The following is a 20,760-nucleotide window of genomic DNA, read 5'->3' as shown; positions in this document are numbered from 1 at the left end:
TAGATGGATTGATGGGTGGATGGGTGGATGGATAGGTGGTTAGATGGATTGATGGGTGGATGGGTGGATGGATAGGTGGTTAGATGGATGGATGGGTGGATGGGTGGATGGATAGGTGGTTAGATGGATGGATGAGTGGGTGGATGGATGGATGGATGATGGGCGGATGGATGGATAGGTGGATGAATGGATGATGGGTGCATTAATGGATTGTCATCCCAACATCCAACTGACCACCCAGAGGGGAAACCTGAGGGACTCATCCTTGGCTTATCCTCTCGACTTCACTGCACATATCTGGCCACTCCTAGGTTCTGAGGATTCCACCTTCTGGTTTTGACTCTGTTTTGTCTTACCCTCCCTTCTCTGCCCAGGCCCCTGCCCATCTTTCATGGACACTGTCAGTCTTCGCCCTGTCTGGCATCCTTGTCTCAGATCTCTTTCCTACCCGTCCTCTTGTCTGGCTGCCTGAGTGGTCTCTCCACCAACACACTGCTGAACACGCCACTCTCCTGCTCTGAACTCCTGTCTCCCCTGCCGTCTAGGGGCGGTGTCTAAACCCCTTCATAATTTGCAGGACTTCCTCATCCCAATGTCTCTCCCTTCTCATTTCCTATCCCCTGCTCCCTGCTTTGGATACTGACACTTACCATTTTATTTAAGCTCCCATTTTTCTCTGCGTTTTCCCTAAGTTCCTTGACTCTCACTCCTTGGTCTGCCTAGGGAGTTCCCGCCCCACATTCAGGACCTGAATGAAGCATATCCTTCTTCATGAAGCCCCCCCCCCCATCCCTCTCTAATCAGTCCCCTATCACAGATCAATGTCTTTCTCCTCCATGAGATCTTTGATGGAGAACTTGTTAAATTAGTAATAGAAGAATATACAAGTAAGACTATCTGGTGAGGACTTTGTATCTGGCATTTACCAGGCCCCAGGTTATGAAGTTTTCAGGCATCATCTTAATTTTAATGCTCTCAGATGTCTCCATGGAGACCATGGGATCATCCTATCCTTACAAAGTAATTTAAGGTACCAAGAAGGGACACAGCTGAGATCCCCCAGCTCAAGAGGAACAAAGCAGGAATCACACCCATGCCTGGCTGACACTGGAGCTTAAGCTTAAGCTCATCTCCTGCTTCCCTCCCTTGAAGCTGGTTCCAGAGCCAGCCCAGAGCAGTTCCTAAATAAACAGGTATGGCAGCTCAGCGCAGAGCCCCTTGCAAGAGACAGGTTCTGTCTGGACTCTGCCCCAGGGTGGACTCAGCCCCCCGCATGCCACAGCCCAAAGTATGCACAAGCCAAATGCCCCCGAGGATGGGAGGTGAGGACCAGGGTATGGCAACAATCTATTTCCCAGCTCCAGAGACACAAGATCAAGTGCTACTTTCTATCAGCTGGAGCCACTGCCCTGCTTATCATCATCATCATCACCACCACCTCTGTCCAAAAATGATGCCATCTTTGGTGAGTGCCCTACATGCCCCTACACCATCCATTCATCTGCACATCCACCATCCATCTAGCCATGCACCCATTTATCCACCCATCTGCCATCCACTGTCCATCCAGCCACCCATCCACCATCCATCTAACCATCCACTATCCATCTAGCCATCCACCCGTTTATCCACCTGTCTGCCATCCACCGTTCATCCAGCCACCCATCCATCATCCATCCACCCTTCCACGTTGATCCATTCATCCATCTACCATCCACCCACCAACCACTCGTCCATCCACCATCCACCCTCTGTCCACCCATCTACCAACTGTCCGTCCATCCATCCACCATCCATCCATTCATCCATCCACCAACCATCCATCCATCCACCGTCTACCTTTCTGTCCACCCATCTACCAACTGTCCATCCATCCACCATCCATTCATTCATCCATTCACCATTCACCCTTCTATCCACCCATCCATCAACTGTCCATCCACCCACCTACCATCCACCCATCTATCCACCCACCCACCATCCATCCATCATATCACCTGCCCATCCACTATGCATTCATCCATCCACCCATCCACGCATCTATCTACCCACCCACTATCCATCCGCCATCCATTTATCCATTCATCCATCCAACCACCATTTACCCATCTATCCACTCATCCACCCATCAACCCATCCACCCATCCACCATCTGTCCATCCATCCACCCATCCACCATCCACCCATCCATCCATTCATCTGCCATCCACCCATCATCTGTTTGTCCATCTATCCACCCATCCACCATTCATCCTTCCACCCATCCATTCATCTATCATCTATCCAGCCATCCACTTCCCATCCCTTCTTGCATCCATTCATTCTTGCTTCCTTCATTATTCTGTGTGTTCGTTGAGCGTCTCCTCTGTCAGGCACAGGCTGGGCTCTAGAGACGTAGTGGTACACATGGCAGAGGTGTGCCCTGTGTTCTTGTAACTCAGAGCCACTGGGGCACAACCACCCTGAAGCTTCCCTTTTCCTAGGCACTGACCTCTAGAATTTTATGACTGGCAGTTCCTCTGGGGCTAGCAGTCAGTGCACAGAGCATGCTGGGCCATGTGGTGAATGTGCATTCAGAGCCCAGAGGATGGGATGAGGTACCAATGAGGAGAGCTCACCAGGGAGCTTCATCAGCTTCTGTAGGCAGGGAGGAGTGGGTACTGAGGCACATGGTGGATGAGGCTGTGCCAGCAGGTGAGCTCTGAGAGGTCCAGCTCCCAGAGCACCCCTGCCTGGCTCCGACAGCCACAGCCCGGCTTGGGCTCAGCTCTTCCCAGTGCTCCAGGGTCTTGGAAGTCTACCTCCTGCCTGGCCCTCACAGGAGAATAGAAGATGTCAAGATGGGGCACTCCTTTGACAAGGGAGCAGTGGCTGTCACCAAGTAGGCCCAGCAAGTGCCGTGAGGCTCCACGGTGGGGAGGGACTGCGGCAGCCAGCCTCACTCGTCGGCAAGTCCCAGGACCCAATTCACAACCAATGCCAAGGCTTGTCTGGGATCGGGGCAGGGTCCAGCACGTGGTGAGGCTCAGAGGTCAGCGTGTGGTGAGGGTCAGGGATCCATGTGGACCAGGGTCAGAGGTCACTCATTTACTCATCCACTCACTCACTCATGCACTCATGCACTCATTCACTGATTCACTCATCCATACACTCATTCACTCACTCATTCACTCACTTGTTCAGTCACTCACTCATCCATATACTCATTCACTCGTTCACTGACTTGTTCGCTCCCTCGTTCGTTCGCTCCCTCGTTCGTTCGCTCCCTCGTTCGCTCCCTCATTCGCTCCCTCGTTCGCTCACTCACTGATTCATCCATACACTCATTCACTCACTCATTAATTCACTCATTCATTCACTCATCCATACACTCATTCACTCAATCCCTCATTCATTTGCTCACTCATTCACTCGCTCATTCACTCCCTCATTCACTGATTCACTCATTCACTCACTCGTTCACTCATTCAGTCACTCATTCTGTCCTTTCCCACAGACAGCTCACAGCCCAGGAACTCACAAGAAAGTCAACAGCTACCAAAGACCAACATGGAATGCAGGCTTGGGGCATCCTCAGTCATGACAAGCATTAGGGCAAAACCCCCTGCTGCACTCCATGGAGCCAGCTCTGGTCCCAGCCCAGGTCTCTGTATTGGAGACTCCCCTTTCCCACCAGCTGCCCTGCCCATGCCTGTGCCGCTGTTTCCAGAAGCCTCTGCAGGCCCTATTGCTTGGTGAGGAGACCTCTTGCTGTAAATGAAGGGTCTGGGCTGGGCTCAGCGTGACGGGGACAGAGACCCTGCACACCAGGATGAGGACCGTGCTTTGGTGGTGGTGCATCCCCCAGGACTGCACTGACAGCTCTAAGAGGATGGCACAGCCCTGAGTGGGGTCTTCAGAAAGCCCTGCCTGGGCTCCCTCGGCTGCAAGGCGGGGCTGGTGCCAGGGGTGGCCTGGATGTGGCATCGTCCAGGTTTCTCGGATGTGGCTGTTGCAGAAATGAGCTGGTGGAACCTTGTAGAAGGGAGGTGAGCCCTTGGGATCTGGGTTTTGGGCTCCTTCTCTTCTCTCCTTATCCATGGTCTCCCCACTCTGGCTCCCAGGACCCAAGCCTCTGCACCTGCAGAAGCAGGTTGGTCTTTATTAGCCGTTGACTTGCTTCTTAGCTTCTGCGGGCGGGGGGAGTGAGCATTCTGCAGGAAAAGACGGGATGAGTGAGTGAGTGAGTGAATGAGTGGATGAGTGAGTGAATGAGTGGATGAGTGAGTGAATGAGTGGATGAGTGGATGAGTGGAAGAGTAGATGAGTGAGTGAATGAATGAATGAGTAAATGAGTGAGTGGATGAGTGAGTGGATGAGTGACTGAGTGGATGGGCGAGTGAATGAATGAGTTAATGAGTGAATGAGGGAGTAAGTGGATGAGTGAGTGAGGGAGTGTGGATGAATGAGTAGATGAATGAATAAGTGGATGAGTGGATGAGTGAATGAGTGGATTAGTGAGTAGATGAGTGAATTGAGTGGATGAGTGAGTGAATAAGTGAATGAATGAGTGGATGAGTGAATGAACAAAGTGTATGAGTGAGTGAATGAATAAATGAGTGGATGAGTGAATGAATGGCTGAGTTAGAGTGGATGAATGAGGGAGTGGATGAGTGAATGGATGAATGAGTGAGTAGATTAATGAATGAGTGAATGGATGAGTGAGATGAGTGAATGAATGAGTAAATGAGTGAGTGGATGAGTGAGGGAATGAGTGAGTGTATGGATGAATGAGCGAGTGAGTGGATGAGTGAGTAGATGAGTGAAACAATGAATGAGTAAACGAGTGAGTAGATGAGTGAATGAGAATAAGTGGATGAGTGAATGAGTGATCAGTGAGTGAATGAATGAGTAAATGAGTAAATGGATGAGTGAATGAGTGAGTGAATGCCTGAGTTTGGAGTGGGTGAATGAATGAGTAAATGAGTGGATGAGTGAATAAGTGAGTGAGTGAATGGCTGAGTTAATGAGCGAGTGGATGAGAATAAGTGGATGAGTGAATGAATCTGAGTGAATGAATGAATGAGTAAATGGATGAGTGAATGAGTGAGTGAATGCCTGAGTTTGAGTGGATGAGTGAATGAGGGAGTGAGTGGATGAATGAATGAATGAGTGGATTAGTGAGTAGATGAGTGAGTGAATGAATGAGTAAATGAGTAAGTGGATGAGTGAGTGAATCGGTTAGTGAGTAGATGAGTGAATTAAGTGGATGAGTGAATGAGTGAGTAAATGAGTGGATGAGTGAATGAGTGAGTAAATGAGTGGATGAGTGAATGAGTAAGTGGATGAATGAATGAGTGGATGAGTGAATAAGTGAATGGCTGAGTTTGAGTTGAGTGAATGAGGGAGTGAGTGGATGAATGAATGAGTGGACTAGTAAGATGAGTGAATAAGTGAGTGAATGAGTAAATGAGTGAGTGGATGAGTGGGTTAGTGAGTAGATGAGTGAATGAGTGAGTGAATAAGTGGATGAGTGAGTGAATGAGTGAGTGGATGAGTGAGTGGATGAGTGAATAAGTGAGTGGATGAGTGAATGAGTGAGTGGATGAATGAGTAGATGAATGAGTGAGTGAATGAGTAGGTTAGTGAGTAGATGAGTGAATAAGTGAATGAGTGAATAAGTGAGTGAATGAATGAGTAAATGAGTGAGATGAGTGAGTGAATGAGTGGGTGAATGAGTGGGTGAGTAGATGAGTGAATAAGTGAGTGAATGAATGAATGAGTGAGTAGATGAGTGAGCGAATGAGTGAGTGAATGAGTAGGTTAGTGAGCAGATGAGTGAATGAGTGAGTGAATGAATGAGTGAATGAATGAGTGGATGAGTGGACGAGTGAAGGAGTCAATGAGTGAGCGAATGAGTGAATGAGGCCCTCCCTGTGCGAGGGCCCCTGGCTCCTGGAGCCACCAGGCTGGGCCTCAGTATATAGGAAATTACGGTATCCAGGCGACAATCGAGTATTCTTCATAAGCACAAAACGTTGAAGGGGCTCAGCGGAGGAGCATGGCAGGTCAGGTTTCTCATGTTTCTGAAAGCCGTGACATACTGGCCTCAAAGCCATCGATTTCCATTTGGGAAGTGTGTGGTGGGACCTCTGTCTGCGCGCTTCCTGGCGTGGCCCCTGTGTTATGTGCCTGCGTGTGTGGACGCACCTGCATGTGGCGGGCTTGCACTGGACATCCCAGGAGGGTGGGGACAGCTGTGGTCCCTCCGTGTTATTTCTGTCTACCACAGGAGCAAGTGAGTAGATGAGTGAGTGAGTCAGTGAGTGAGTGAATGAATGAGTGACATCCCTGGACGAAAGTCCCCGTCCAAGAGCCCCTGGCTCGGGAGCCACAAGTCTGGGCTTCTGTAAATAGAAATTAGTAGGTGCTTTAATGGGCATTATCTCACTGACCCCTCAGCACAGCGCCGCAAAGAAGGTGCTGTGATGTCCCCATTTCTCAGACGAGAACACCGAGGTGCAGAGACAAGAGGATTCCCTCGGAAGCCGGGCACCGTGAGTGAGGCAGGATCTCCCTTGCTGACCCCTTTGGGGCTGAGGCACAGCAGTGCAGCGTTCACACACCAGGCGTGTACACCACACCGGTAGCTGCCGTGTACTGAGTGCTTTCTCACCAGCAGGGAGTGAGTACTTACACGGTGCTTCATTTCACAGAACCTTCTACCTGGGACTCCGGGGAAACCGCTGGCCAGGAGTACAGCATTCAGCCAGAGGTGGCACAGCGAGCAGGTGGCAGGCCAGGTTTTTCGCTTGGGTGGCCTGAGGCTTGGTGGGTGGCACTCCGTGCCGGCTGGGGCACTTCACTAGGGTCTCTTTGCCTTCCGGTGGCCAGGACAGTTCAGCACATGCCGTCTTTGGGGCGTGACTATGGTGGTGCCTTTCACTCACAAGCCTGGGAGATAACAGATGCCCCTCTGTGCTGGGCAGATCAGAAGCCTGCGGGGGCCTGGTTCCCTGGTTCCAGGTTTGGATTCGGGGCCCCTCCCTGCCCTCACCTGGAAGCCACCTGGGCCTGACCCTGTGCTTGGGGCATAAGAGGCTCCCTGAGATCTCCCCATCGAGATCTCTGCCCTGGGATCCAGACCCAGCCTCCCAGAGCACCAGGCCTGGGGCAGATGGAGTGTGCCCTGAGCACCACCTCTGAGGGCAGAGTCTGGCAAGTGGGCAGCGGAGGGCACTGTGGAGCAGAGGCCTGAGCGTGGGGCTTCCCCTCTCTGAGCTGGCTTCTGCATCTGTGAAACGGGGCGTGCGTGCTACCCAGCAGGCACTGACCATTAGGGGTGAGGGCCTGCACCCGCCCGGTGCCTAGCTCACTCAGCCACGGCAGCAGAGCTCACGGCCCGTCTCCACCACCCCCGTGGGCTGCGTTCCTCTTTCCACTGTTACCCTTCAGGTGCCCTGCTCTGTGGACCTGAGACCCAAGGCGGGACACAGTGGCGGGTTCTTTCCAGTGCTTCCACCTGATGGCTCTGTGGCCAGCAGGACACCTGGGGCAGAGTGGCTGGCCCCAGTGGACCCCTGACCCCACCTCTGCCCTCCGTCTCTCCGCTCCCTCCTGCTGTTCCTAGCTGGCATGTGACTCTCAGCTCTTGGCTGGCGCCCATCCACAGTCAGCCAGACCAGACACAGCCCGAGGGTTGTCCTGGGAAGCGGGCCCTCGGGGTGAAGGAGGCTGGGAGGCCAGGAGCCAGGAGGGCGGCTGAGGCCCGGAGGGGCAGGGCTCAGGGTCAGCTCCGGGCCCCCAGACCTGCATCCCCATCCCCCGGGACCTCTGCTCTTCCCCCAGGAAGTGGACAGGCAGGAAGTGGGTGAGGGGAGGGGCCCTGGGGCTTAACCACGGCAGCCTTGACCTCCCCGGTAGCAGGGCTGTGTTGGGCAGAAGACCTCAGCCCTGGGGCCCGTGGTTTTCAGTCCCCACCTGGCCAGGTCCACCTGGGTGGGCAGGGACGAGTCACTGCATTTCCTGGAGCTTTGGCGTCAGAATCTGTCAAGTGCGACAGCCTCACCCCGAGGGCAGGTTGGGGCTATGGGGACCCCACCTGCAGGGCAGGGTTCGAGGTAGCGAAGGCATGGCCGCCAGCCTCCCGTCCTCCCCTGCTCCCCCCGCTCCTGCCCCCATCCTCCTCCTCTCGCCGCCTTCCTCCTCCTTCCCTCCTACTTGTCTGGGCAGTGGACCCCAGCGTGATACGGAAGGAAGAAATGGGGGTGCTGCCTTCAGGGGCCCCCTCTGAGCAGATGGGGGATTCTGGCTCCACCCCAGGGAAGCCCCGCCCAGGAGGTGGCACTCGAGGAACAGGAAGCATCTTCCATCAGTCCCGACAGGGAAAAAAGGTCTTGTTTTCTAACTGCAGCAAGAGAGACTTCAGTGAGACACAAAGAGGACTCCCCAGGGCGAAGGCTGCGAAGCGCGTTCTGAAATTGGGATGTGCTTGGCAAGACTGTCGCCTCCTTGACGGTCTCCTCCGCTCAAGGCAAGCAATTTTGCTTCCGGGTGCTTCTCAGTAATTGCAATAATAAATTGAATAATTAAGTTAAATCCACAGAAGAGAATTAAATATTAATTTCTGATAAGCTATTTGGAAAGTGTCACCAGCAGAATGCGAATGCGCTGGGTGCTCCAGTTGCCTCAAGGCCCCAGGGCCTCCTGCTCCCGGGCAGGGCGGGGAGGGCCCTGGGCACGCACGCCCAGCCTCCCACACGGGGCCAGCAGCCAGTGTGCGCACCCTGAGTGTGTCGGGCAGCATCAGGGCTGGCAGCACGCATCGACACGGGCAGACGCCTGCTCTGGCCGGGCTCACGGCTCCCTGGCAGCTGAGGCTCTTCACTGAGGGTGGCTTATGCCATTTGGCGAGTGGTGAGTGGGATGAGAGGGTGACACGTCTGAGGGACATTGGCAGTGACCTGAGGGGTGGGCACCGTTCCCAACCAGACCAGGCTCTGAGTGGTCTGTGCTCCAGGAAGGCCTAGAGCCCGCACAGTGAAGCTCAGGGGAGCCCAAGGGTGGTCTTGCTGGGGTGCCTCAACAGGCGGCTCTGCAGGGTGGACACTGAATGTGACCCTCTCACAGGCTGAGCCCTGACCCTGGTCACACACCATGGAGCCTTGATCCTGCTCACACCCTGAGCCCTGACCCTGGTCACACACCACTGAGCCTTGATCCTGCTCACACCCTGAGCCCTGACCCTGGTCACACACCACTGAGCCCTGGCCCTGGTCACACCATGGAGCCCTGATCCTGCTCACACACCACTGAGCCCTGATCCTGCTCACACACCACTGAGCCCTGATCCTGCTCACACCCTGAGCCCTGACCTGGTCACACACCACTGAGCCCTGGCCCTGGTCACACCATGGAGCCCTGATCCTGCTCACACACCACTGAGCCCTGATCCTGCTCACACACCACTGAGCCCTGATCCTGCTCACACCCTGAGCCTGACCCTGGTCACACACCACTGAGCCCTAACCCTGGTCACACACCATGGAGCCCTGATCCTGCTCACACCGTGAGCTCTGACCCTGGTCACACACCACTGAGCCGTGATCCTGCTCACACCCTGAGCTCCGACCCTGGTCACACACCACGGAGCCCTGATCCTGCTCACACCCTGAGCTCCGACCCTGGTCACAAGCTTTCTGCACCGCGGACAGCCGCAGAGGGGCCGGAGCCCTTTCTGGGGTCAGTCACTGCTTGGGCAGTTCTTCACCCGCCGTCTCCTCTCGCTGTTTCATCTCCCCTCCGATGGAGCCGAAACCTGGTTCCCCTGGTGTCTGGTGTCCAGCCCAGTATGGGGCCCAGGGACGCCCTCTGAGAGGAGGATAAACAGGCAGGTGGGGTCAGTGTCAAGTATCTGCCCATTTTCTAGATGCGAGGACAGCTCAGAGGGGCTGCTCCTTGCCAAGGACCGCGGGCAGGCCTGCGTCTGCCTCTCGTCCCCCATCCCCCTCTGGTCCTCTCAGGCAGGAGGGAGAGGGCGGGGAGAGGCAGAGCCCCGTGCCCAGTGCCCAGGCTGCTGACTGGTGTGGGGGGGGTGGGGCGGGGTGGGGCGGGTTGGGGGAGGGCTGTGCCGCTGTGCCAGGCTGGGAGGCCGACACCCTCCAGCCGCATCTCCCTGAGAGTCAATTTCCAGAACTCTGCGGTAGCATCTTCCTGGAGACCCGTCTTCGGCTGCCCTGAAGTCCCAGGGATTATGCCTGCGCTGCTCAGCTGACCAGGGAGAGCCCAGGTTGCCGCCGCCTCAGCCCCTAGCCCAGCCCCTGTCTCTCTGCAGTGCGCCAGCGCCCGCCCATCTGTTGCCATGCAAAGGTCTCCCCAGCAGCATTCATTCAAGTGCCATATGGCTGAGGCTCAGCCGGCGGAGGAGGGGTGGGGGCACCATGGCGGACGGGGCTGCTTCTACCCCGAGCCCTGGGGTTGAGGAGACCCCGCCAGGTGACTGCCAGGGGTCTGGAGGAGCTGGGGCTGAGGGGCGGCTGGGAGTGGGGAAGGCCTGTGGCCTGGCCTGGAGGATGCCATGGGAACCTCTCCCCCTCGGATCTGCCACGTCACAGGGACACTCAGCTGGCAGGTGCCACATGCCATCTGCGGAGGCGGGCAGAGGCTGGGCTGGCTCTGCACAGGGCCTGAGGGCCTCACCCAGAATCCCATGGCACCACGAAGCCAGCCTGGGGTGCAAGTGGAGGGTTGCCCATTGACCAGCAAGGCTCCAGGGCTCAGGGGGACGTGGCCAGGCCCAGCTGGGTCTCAGGATGGGGTCCCCTGAGCCCTAGCCCAGATGACCCCCCAGCATTTGTTGGGGACCCCTGTGACTGAACCTGGGAGAAGGTGGGCTGTCCCGGGCTCCTCTTCTCTGCAGCTTAGTGCTGTGGGTTGGTCAGCGCCAGGTGGGGGTGGAGGACACTGAGCGGGCTGGGCTGGGAGGAGGCAGGAGGCCTGGGAAGGAGGCGGAGCTCCCAGCTGGGTGGGGCTGAGCTGGCAGCAGGTGGGGCGGGGACTTCCCTCCCAGGCTCCTGCCCCCTTGGCCTGCCCTTCCCCTCTGCCCTCCAGGACTCCCTGGTAGGTCATCCTGGACAGCTTCTCCTGGGGGTTCTCAGGCTTGCAGCTGGGCCCTGCTCCCCTGGCTCGGACAGAGTGTGCGTGGGGAGGCGGGGGTGTGGCGGTGGACAAGGGCTATGGACCCGACCCAGTTCCCAGTCTTGGGGGACACACGTGGGGATGGGGGGCAGTTCTGGCCAGAAGACCGGGTGTCAGGCACGACAGGGCTGCCCTGATCACCATTGCTGCCACCTCTCATTAGACCTGTCCACCGACACCAGGACACAGCGTGTGTCCAGGGCACGCTGAGCACCGCCGTCCGTGGGGTGCCCCCACCCTCATCCCCTGCAGGCAGTTAGTGGGGGGTCCCACCGAACACGGGTGGCTCCTGGTCCAGTCACTCTGCCAGAACCGTGCAGCACTTTGGAGGTGGAAGCAGCCGAGCACATCACATGTGTGTCCACACAGCCAATACGTGTTCACGGTGTGTGCGCGGGCCCTGGCCTGGGCCCTGGGACGCCTCTGTAGACAGCGCAGGTCTCTGCCTGCAGGTACAACTGGCTGGCTAGGAGCTCGGATAGAGTGTGATGAGGCCGGAGGCAAACCCCGCGAGGCGGGAAGCTCTGGGAGAGGGAGCCCTTGTGGGTGGTGGGGGGTCCTCATCAGCTCAGCTGCTGGAATCATCACAGGTGACTTCAACCACAGAAGAGACTGCCCTTCGTCCTGGAGGCTGGAAGTCCCAGATCAGGGCGCCGCCAGGGTCGGGTTCTGGTGGGGCCCTTCCGGGCTGCTGAGGGCACCTCTCCTGCATCCTCACATGGCAGAGGGCGGGTGGAGCTCTTGCGGCCTGGGTCCCACCCGGAGGCTGCACCCCCAGGAGCTCAGTGCCTCCCAAAGGCCCCACCCCTCACACCATCACCCTGGGAGTCACTTTAGCCTTGAATTTTGGAGAAACACACACTCAGACCGTAGCAGGGGCGGGAATGAGGCTGGTTGTGATTTTAAACCGGTCTCACTGAGACGGGGGTGCAGGGAAAAGCATTCCAGCCGAGGGAACAGTCCCGGGGCCTGAGCAGGTAGACCTTGGGCCTGGCAGAGCTGAGTTCTGAGCAGGAAGTGAGGGGCCAAGCTTTGGGAGTGACTGGAGAAATATTTCAGGGATAGAGGGCTGGGGTGCAGTGTGGCCCAGCCAGGGACCATCCCAAATCCGGGGTGGTAGGGAGAGGAGGTGGAAGGGGTTGGGCAGCCCCAAGGGGATGCTGGATGTGCCAAGGCTGAGCCCTGGGCTGGATGAGGGGTCCAGGGAGACCCTGAGGTGTGGATGGGGCTGGGCTGGGGTCTGGGGCAGCCCTGTGGTGGCCACCCATCCTCCCTCCCGGGTTCCCGGGGTCAGGCGGGTCACACCCAGCGCCATCACCTGTGTCCTGGACTGTGACTGTGTCGGAGTCAGCCGGTCCTGAGCCCTGATGCCTGCAGACCCTGGCTGTGCCTCGCCGGCCTTGAGGACCCCTCTCCATACTCCCTACGGAGAGGCTCAGAGGCGGGTCAGGTGTCTCCAGGGGCTGGCGTTCTGAGGAGAATCCTGGAAAGCCAGGGCTTCGCAAGAGGGTGGGCGCTGACGGGGAGCCGGACATCACCGGGTGCCCTGGCCCAGCAAGGCCTTGCAGGAGCCTCCGGATCACCACGTGGGCTACCTGCTGGGCCCTTGGCTCAGCACCCAAGGCGCCCTCACTGGCCCAAAGGCCCGTCGCCTCGCCCTCCCCTCGCCTCCCTGCTCCCTACGTGGCAATTAGATTTCGGGGAGCCAACGGTGAGTGTGCCACTGAGTCCTGAGGGACCCCCCCCACTGCCTCCTCCCTCTGCTCCTCTAGAATGCCCAGCTCCTGGCCCCAGGGACTTTGCTGCCCACAGCCCTGTCTCCAGCTGCCTCTGCCCACGGCCAGGCAGCTGGCATTTTGTCCTTATTGGGCTTTTTTAGGGGTTTTCAGTTTTTTCTTTTCAAAGTAGATTTATTGGTTGTGCAAAAATGATACACGCTTGCTGCAAAAATGTCAGCGTGGGAAAGTACAGAGAAGTAGCAGCCACCCCCTTGCCCTCTGCCCACGGCTAGAGGGGCACGTGATGGGGCCTCAGGATCAAGTGGTCTGCTCCCCAAGAGAGGGGCTGGAAAGGGGGCATTCTCCCCGGCCCCAGAGTCTGAACGAGAGTTCCCTGGCAGGGAAGGATTAGAGAGAGAGGGAGGAAGGAGAGAGAGAGGAGGAGAGAGGAACGGGGAGGGGGAGTGAGGGGGGAGAGGGAGGGGAGAGGAGGAGGAGGGGAAGGGGGGGAAGAGGAAGGATTGCAGAGACGGAGGGGAGGGGGAGGTGGAAGGGAGGGGGATGAGAAGGAATCGAACACAGGGAGAGGGAGGGAGGAGGAAGGGAAGAGAGGGAAGGGGAAGAGGAAGGATTGGAGCAGGTGGGGAACGGAGGGGGAGGGGGAGGGAGTGGCCAGGGAAGAGCTAGGGTCGCTTGGGGGCATCTGGCTTTGAAGGCAGGTGCAGGGTGGGCCCAGGAGAGGGAGGGCTGGTGGGTGCGCCAGGCAGGGCCTGCTGAGTTGGGCCAGGGGAGCCGCGGTGGACACGGGAAGGCTCTAGCCGCAGGAGTCCCAGCCTGGGCGCACGATGCTGCCAGGAAGGCTGGCTTGGGCAGGCTATGGAGTGCAGGGCAGGGGATGGCGCTGAGGGTGGAACCTGACCAGGGCCAGGAGAGCCTGGGCTGGCTTGTGCGGCTGCAGGTGACCACTCACCTCTCAGGGCCCTGCCTCCATGGGCATGTCAGCCCCCAGACCAGGCCCCGGTGCTTCCCACCCCACCCTCTGGCACCCTGGGCTCTCCCCGTCACCTGGTCGGGCCCGTCTGAGCCTCACTTTCTCACCTGCAGCCTGGGTCCCTGAACCTGCAGCTGGCTGCCGTGTGGGCTCTCCAGCCTGAGCGCCCTCCTGGCCCGGAGCTGCCACGTCGCAAGCTGGTGTCGTCACCTGGGCTTCGATGGGCCGAGAGCCTCACGGCTGCCTGCTGTCCTCCCCTGCGACAACCCCCCTTGCCCTGTGTTGGCCGCAGCTGAGACTCCGAGCTTAGCCAGCCACGGCCCTGTCTTCACCTGTCAGGGACCCCTGAGATGATGCCTGGGCGGGGTCTGGCTGGGAATGGAGGCCAGCAGGACTGCGGGAGGCGGGCGGGGCGGCGGGGGGGTGAGGGAGGCTGTGTGAGCGCGTGTGTGAACGTGGACCTGTGCTCACAGCTGGGGAGGGGCGCGCTGTGAGCCTTGCTGTGGTGGGGGGGTGGGAAGCTGGCTTGGTTCTGCGTGTAGCCAGGGCGCCGCCCTCGTCCCCACAAAGAGGGGCTTCTCCGAGGAGGAGGCTGCCTGAGCGGCCTGGAACCCACACTGAGCCCTTGATGGGTGGGGGTCCTTCCCCTTCTTCCCTGAGGCCTATGACAAGCCCTTGCCCCTCCTGGGCCTCAGTTTCCCGCTCTGAAAGCAAAGGGAGTTGGCCTAGGCGCTGGCTGCTCCCTGCCTGTGGCTTCTCTGCTCCCGATGCCCAGCCCAACGTCGGGGGTGGGCATGAAGGGGGTTCCTGGCAGGGTAGAGCCTGCTCTGCGGCTGTCCCAGGCTCCTCTTCTCTGCACCTGTCCCCCAGGAGCAGGGGGTAAGACCCCTGTGAACAGGAGGGTCCATGCAGAGTGGCTGCTCTGCCCACCGTGGCACAGAGGGCACCAGGCACACAGTAGACGGAGGGCAAGTGCCTCCCCAGCTGCCCCAGGCTGCATCAGCACAGTGGCGGGCACTGAGGGGTCCCAGCACCCTCCTCAGCCAAGGACTGGAGGTGGGGCCACACACCAGACCCTGCAGGGCAGGCGGAGTCTGTGCCCCTCCAGCGGCAGCGTGCCCCCTCCGTGCGCATTCCAACCAGTTCTGCAGACACTGCTTCCTGCTCAGGCCGAGGGAGGAGATGGCCCCAGCCCCTCCCCAGCCCCATGGCCTCCGCCAAGGCCTGAACCCCCCAAAGCTGGCAGCACACCCTGCCCTTCGGGGTTTTAGGGATTCTGTGAAGCTGTTTCTCAGCAATTTTCTGCCCAGGTGCCTGAGAAACACACACGGAGGCAGCGATGCCGGGCTGAGTGACAGGTGGGGGGCCGGCAGGCGCTCCCCGGGCCAGAGCTGCCGCCACCTTCTCAGATTTGCCGCCGCAGCAGGCAGCCTGGCGTGTCCGAGGAGGTGTCAGGGAGCAAATTGGATTCGGCACCTCCTGGCTGCAGGTGTGAAGGCTCCAGAGGCTGAGGAGCCCAGACTCTGTCCAGACAGGGCCGCAGCGGCTGCGAGGCTCTTCAGGAGACGGAGGGAGGAGGCCGTGGGGGCAGGGCAGCTCTAGACTGACGGTGGAGGGCCGGTGCTCACCACCCAATTCTCCACTGTGCAGCTGGGACCCCAGTGGTGGGGGCAGGCAGCCCCTGGGCCGGGGTCATGTGCACAGTTTGCAGATGAGGAAATGCAGCCTGGAGAGAAGGGGTTTGCCTGCAGGGAGGGGCCTGGGTCCGGCTGCTGGGGCCGGGAGGGCCAGGCGGGGGCTCTGCCTTCGCTCTCTGTGAGCTGCGTGACCTTGGAGGCCACGGGTAAGGTCAGCGGACTGTGGAATGCACCCCTGTGACCGGCTGCCCCAGCCCCTGCCCGCCAGCACTTCCCCGGTGGGCCCAGGGTGGGAGCAGGTGTTCTGGGCTGAGGAGTTCAGGCAGAGGGGCCGGCAGGAGGGCATGCCAGGACAGTGCTGCGTGGGCAGCAGCTGCTGCCACCCGGCCGGACTTGGCCTCCCCACTCAGGACCGCAGTATCAGAGTGACCTTCAGGTCCCCCTGTCTGGAGCAGCAGGAGACTGAGAGCCCTGCCGGTTGTCCTGGCTGAGCCACCCCAGCCAGAGAGGCCCACCTGGCGGGTGTCTATCTGCAGCCAGGAAGGACAGGACGAGGGGTGGACAGGAGAGCAGTGGCCACAGTGGCACCTTGGGAGCCAGCAGGTCGGGGAGGGAGAGCGCCTCGGGTACCCTCCCTCAGCCCCTCCTTCTGGGGGGCCAAGGCCCAGAGAGGTCCTGGGCTTCCCCGAGGCCATACAGTACCTCCACAGCAGAGCTGGAAGGAGGCTCGGTCTTCTGGTTCCCAGGCTGGACAATTTGTGGGAACCCAAAGGTCAGAATTGTTGAACTTCCGGGGAACGTTAGCCCACGGTGACGGAAAGAACATGACGTAGGTGGAGCAGAGGTGCCCGGGCAGGCGCTCAGGAGCCTGTGGCCCTCTCTCTCTCTCTTTCCTGCCCTCCTTGCTGGCTGTCTCTGGCATGATGGAGACAGTGCAGGTCACCCAGCTCTGCCTCAGCTCCCGCCTGTAAGGGGGGCGTGAGAAAAGCTTGTGGGACGTGGAGGCTCAGGCTGCTGTGGGAGGGTCGGGCCTGGTGCCCTCCGCGTGCAGGATCTGTCGGGACCCTGCCTTGGGGAACCCACTGCCCAGGAGCTTCTCAGCTTCTGGCCTCAGGGCCGCAGGACACTGTGGGGTCCCTTGAACTCTGAGCCATGCAGCTGCTGAGGGAGCTCACTGGAGAAGTCCCTTCAGCTCTGCAGCAGCCACAGGATTCAGGGGTCCAGTGCAAAATGGAAACGCAGGGCCCGGCCCAGGGCGGGAACATTGGTCCCCTCAGACCCAACACCTCCCGGGTCTTATTTGCCCCGCCAGCCTCCTGCCCCCAGGGTTTTGCTCAAAGGCTCAGGGCTGGAATCACTGGGAGCCTCTCTCAGCCGCAGGCTTCCTGGTTGATGCTGGCCGTCTGTGGCGTCCTGAGCTGCAGCCGAGGGTTCTAGCATCCACATGTGGCCTCTCCATGTGGACTGGGCTTCCTCACAAGATGGCAGCTGACTCCTGGGGGCGGATTTCAAGAGAGAGAGCCAGGCGGAATCTGCCTCCTTTGTATGACTTCTCAGAAGTCACATGGCATGGCCTCCGTCACATTCTCTCTGTTGGAGCTGTTACAAGCACCGTAGATTTCCAGGGGAGGGGAAGGAGATGCCGCCTGACTTACTCTGTTTATGTTACTATAACCAAACACCAAGACTGAGTACTTCGTAAGGAACAGAGACTGATTTCTTACAGTTCGGGAGGCTGGGAAGTCCAAGGTCCAGGGGCCGGCATCTTTCAAGAGCCTTCTTGCTCCATGACCCCATGTCAGAAGGACAAGAGCACGTGTGGGGCAGAGGGAGGGGCTGTACCCATTCTCTCATCAGGAACCCACTCCCTCAGGCGTAACATCCATGCATTTGTGAGAGCAGAGCCTTCCTCACCCAATCACGCTTGCAATTGCATTGAAAGTTCCCACCATCCAACACAATTGCATTGGTGTTTCAGTTTTCAGTGCACGAACGTTGGGGGACACATTCAAACCATAGCACCAGCTCTTGATGGGAGAGGGGTAGGGTGCCCGTTTTTGGAAAATATGATTCACCACAAGTCCCTTTTTCCTCAAGCTCAGCTTGTTGGAAGTTCTTTTACTGGTGGTGGGAGTCAGACCGTCACTCTGAGGCGCTCGGGTTTGGAGGTCCCACCTGAATGGGGCTGTGGTGTCTTCCACTGGGAATCGTGGTAGCACAGCTGTCTCCAGGAGCTCTTCTGCGTCGTGGGCACTCTCTTCATGTGGCCCATCCAGCCTCTTGTGCTCGATCATCAGGGTTGATTCCCAGCCACCGCCCACATGTGGCTTTGCTTGTTAACTTGGTGGCACTGGACAGGTGGCCAACTCAGCCCTCAGGGCAGCAGAGCCATCCCTGTGACCCCCGGTGGAAGCATTCCTGTGTTGGGCATTTTCTTGGGCTGTCCCTAGGAGCGGAATGTGAACTGGTGGAGAATGCAACTGTGAGAGACACCACCCCATAGGTTCTGACTGGGCAGAAAGAGCTCCAGATGTAAGTCCCTCGTTCTCAGCACATGCCTCACCCTGTAGGACAGCACCCCCTCTGCATGGGGCATTGTTTCTGCCTGGGGTCTTCAGGCACCCTCTTCACTGTGCAGGAGGCCAGCCGCTTCAGGGTGTGAGGCAGCCAGGGACTCTTGAAGGCATCAGGCATGACTCTGCTTTTTTTGGCTACGAAATGGTTTCTTTGTTGGAAGATAAAAAAGGCTCTGGTGTCTCAGGCCCAAAGTTCTTGCAGAGGTAGAGAAATGACCACCTGTCAATAGCTCAGTCTTTCAAATATGTTTCAGCATGTCTGCATCCTCCACCCATCCTCCCATTCCCCATCCATCCATTCCCCCATTCATCTACCCATGCATCTCCCCATGCCCCCATCCACCCACCCACCCATCTATCCCTCTAACCCCATCCCTCCATCTACCCATCCATCCATTCCTCCATCTATCCTTCCATCCCCACTTATTCATCTATTCCTCATCCATCCACCCATTCATCTCTCCACCCACCCACCCATGCAGCCATCCATCTATCCTCCTAATCCCATCCTTCCACCTATCCATCCATTCTTCCCCATCCAATCATTTCTCCATCTATCCCTCCATTCCCATCCATCTGTCCACTGCCCATCCTTCCACCCATCCGTCTATCCACTCACCCACCCATCCACCTATCCCTCCAACCCATCTACCACCTACTCATCCATCCCCACCCATCCCCCATCTATGCATCCAGCTATCCATCCCCTCTCCACCATCCATCCTTTCCCCAGCCATTTGCCCATCTGTCCCCCATCCACCCATCCACCCATCCATTTATGGGTGGATGCAATCCTGTTGGATTGGGTTCACCCCCTACTCATCTACCATCCACCCACCATTCCCTATCCAGCTCCCATTCATCCATCCATCCACCCATCTATCTGCCCATCCACCCACCCATTCATCCATCCAGCCCCCATCATGCATTCTTTCATTCCCCATCTGCCCCCCACAAACCCACCATTCATTCATTTGTTCTCTTGACAGCTGCCTTCCAAGCACCCCCACCCCACCTACCTGGGCTCAACACAGGAAGTAAAGCAGGACTCCTGTGTACCAGGAGCTCCCAGTGTGGTGGGAGTGCGCCCCTTAGATGGAGAAGCCACACTCACCGCAGACGAACAGAGGAAGGACACAGGAACAAAGGTGTCACAGGTCAGGTAACGATGCTGGGGTCTAGGTAGCTTCCAAACGGGGTGACCTTGGCCTGCAGGGAGGGAGGAGCAGGCGACTTCCCTCTCGTCCAGGGTCACCCACTCAGTCCTGCAGCAGCCAGACGACGCCCAGAACCAATTTTTGGCCTGAAGTTTTCAGTTCTCCCTTTAACCAAATCATTGCTCCTTCCCCGGCGAGTTTCCAATTTAAATACCCAAATTGTTTCCAGCTTGTATTTGTGATTCAATTGACTATGATGCACTGTATTACAATGACAGCTCGAATGGATTTCTTTTTAATTTATTTTTCTCTTAACGGTCTCCTCCGAGGTAATTCCAAGACTAACTGTCCTCGGGATCATCTTCCTCAGCTGGAGGAAGGACAAGGAACCGCTGTGGTTCACAGAGGACCTCAGCCGGAGCTATGGGGTCCCCGGCCCCCTCACCCCTTCCCTGGGCCCTCCCTTTCAGCCCAGCCCCCGCACCATGAGCCAGAGTCCTCCCAGGGGAAACTCCACTGTCAAGGGTTTCATCCGTCGTTTCCAGGTGGGGCAAGTCCCAGAGGAAGAGGGCAGACCCCGCCCCTGCCCCCGCCCCCACCCCCGCCCCCCGCCCCCGCCCCCACCCCATCCCCACCCTGGTCTGGTAGCTGCTCCTGAGTTCCCATCCAGCAGGGAGGCAGGCTGGGGGTCTACTGAGCTCTGAGTGTGATCTCCTGTGTATTCCTTAGTGAACCTCTTCTCTCTGGGCCTCAGTTTCCCCATCTGTGAGGTAGGCCCCCTGGTTTCTAAAGCCCCTTTGGCTGAGACCTTCTGTGAGTCTGTTCAGGGCTTGGGAAAAAGAAGGGCTGGACAGTGCGTCCTTCACGACTCTGGCTGGGACCCCGCCTCTGCTGGCCATCTGTCCCTCCTTTGCCTCACGTCCCACCGTCCACTCAGGTCTGTGTGCCCCGGGGCCAGTATCGCATCAGGTGTTGGACTGTCGTGGCTGAGCAGCTGGGCGTCATGGCCAACCCGCTTTCCAGATGGGAACGCCGAAGGTCTCAGGCGCCAGGGTCCTCGATCCTGAGCTGGCTTCACCCCAGAGCCGGGTGGCCGTGGAGGCGCCCTTCCAGCTGTGCCCCGCCGAGGGCGCCTGCCTGTGCTCCCTTGGGAGGGACTTCCTGGAGCCCTGCGTCCACCCGGGGGCTTGCTCCCGTGAACAAGCCACACCCTGCCCTGGCACGTCCCGTTAGGGGGAGAGGGAGGTGAAGTTTCGTCAGGGCTCAGGCGGGGCCCCCAGCACCGCCAGGTGGAGACCCTAGCCAGAGAGGCCACCAGAGCCAGAGAGGCCGTGACCCCCCGAGAAGTGCTTCCGGGTGTGTAGGTGCCTGTGTGTCTGTGTCTGTGCACGTGTCTGTGTGTCTTGCTTCTGTGTGTGTGCGTGTGTGTGCATTCCGGCATCTGTGTGCACCTGTGTATATGCATGTGTGTGTCCCTGTGTCCTGTGTGTGTCTGTGTACGTGCGT

The 20,760-nt window shown here is 58.4% G+C and overlaps 1 long non-coding RNA gene across 1 annotated transcript; it reads right to left on the bottom strand.

Moving 5' to 3' along the window:
- Positions 1-17,224: 17,224 nt before the first annotated feature.
- Positions 17,225-19,306, bottom strand: LOC104649944 (uncharacterized). The gene is made up of 2 exons (XR_743702.2): positions 19,117-19,306; positions 17,225-17,967 (listed from the first exon to the last, which is right to left on the bottom strand). It is a non-coding gene; the product is annotated as an uncharacterized LOC104649944 (long non-coding RNA).
- Positions 19,307-20,760: the final 1,454 nt, after the last annotated feature.

This window comes from Saimiri boliviensis, chromosome 15 (assembly GCF_048565385.1).
Source record: "Saimiri boliviensis isolate mSaiBol1 chromosome 15, mSaiBol1.pri, whole genome shotgun sequence".
Classification (NCBI taxonomy): Eukaryota; Metazoa; Chordata; class Mammalia; order Primates; family Cebidae; genus Saimiri; species Saimiri boliviensis.
This window is presented reverse-complemented; position numbering and strand designations above follow the sequence as displayed.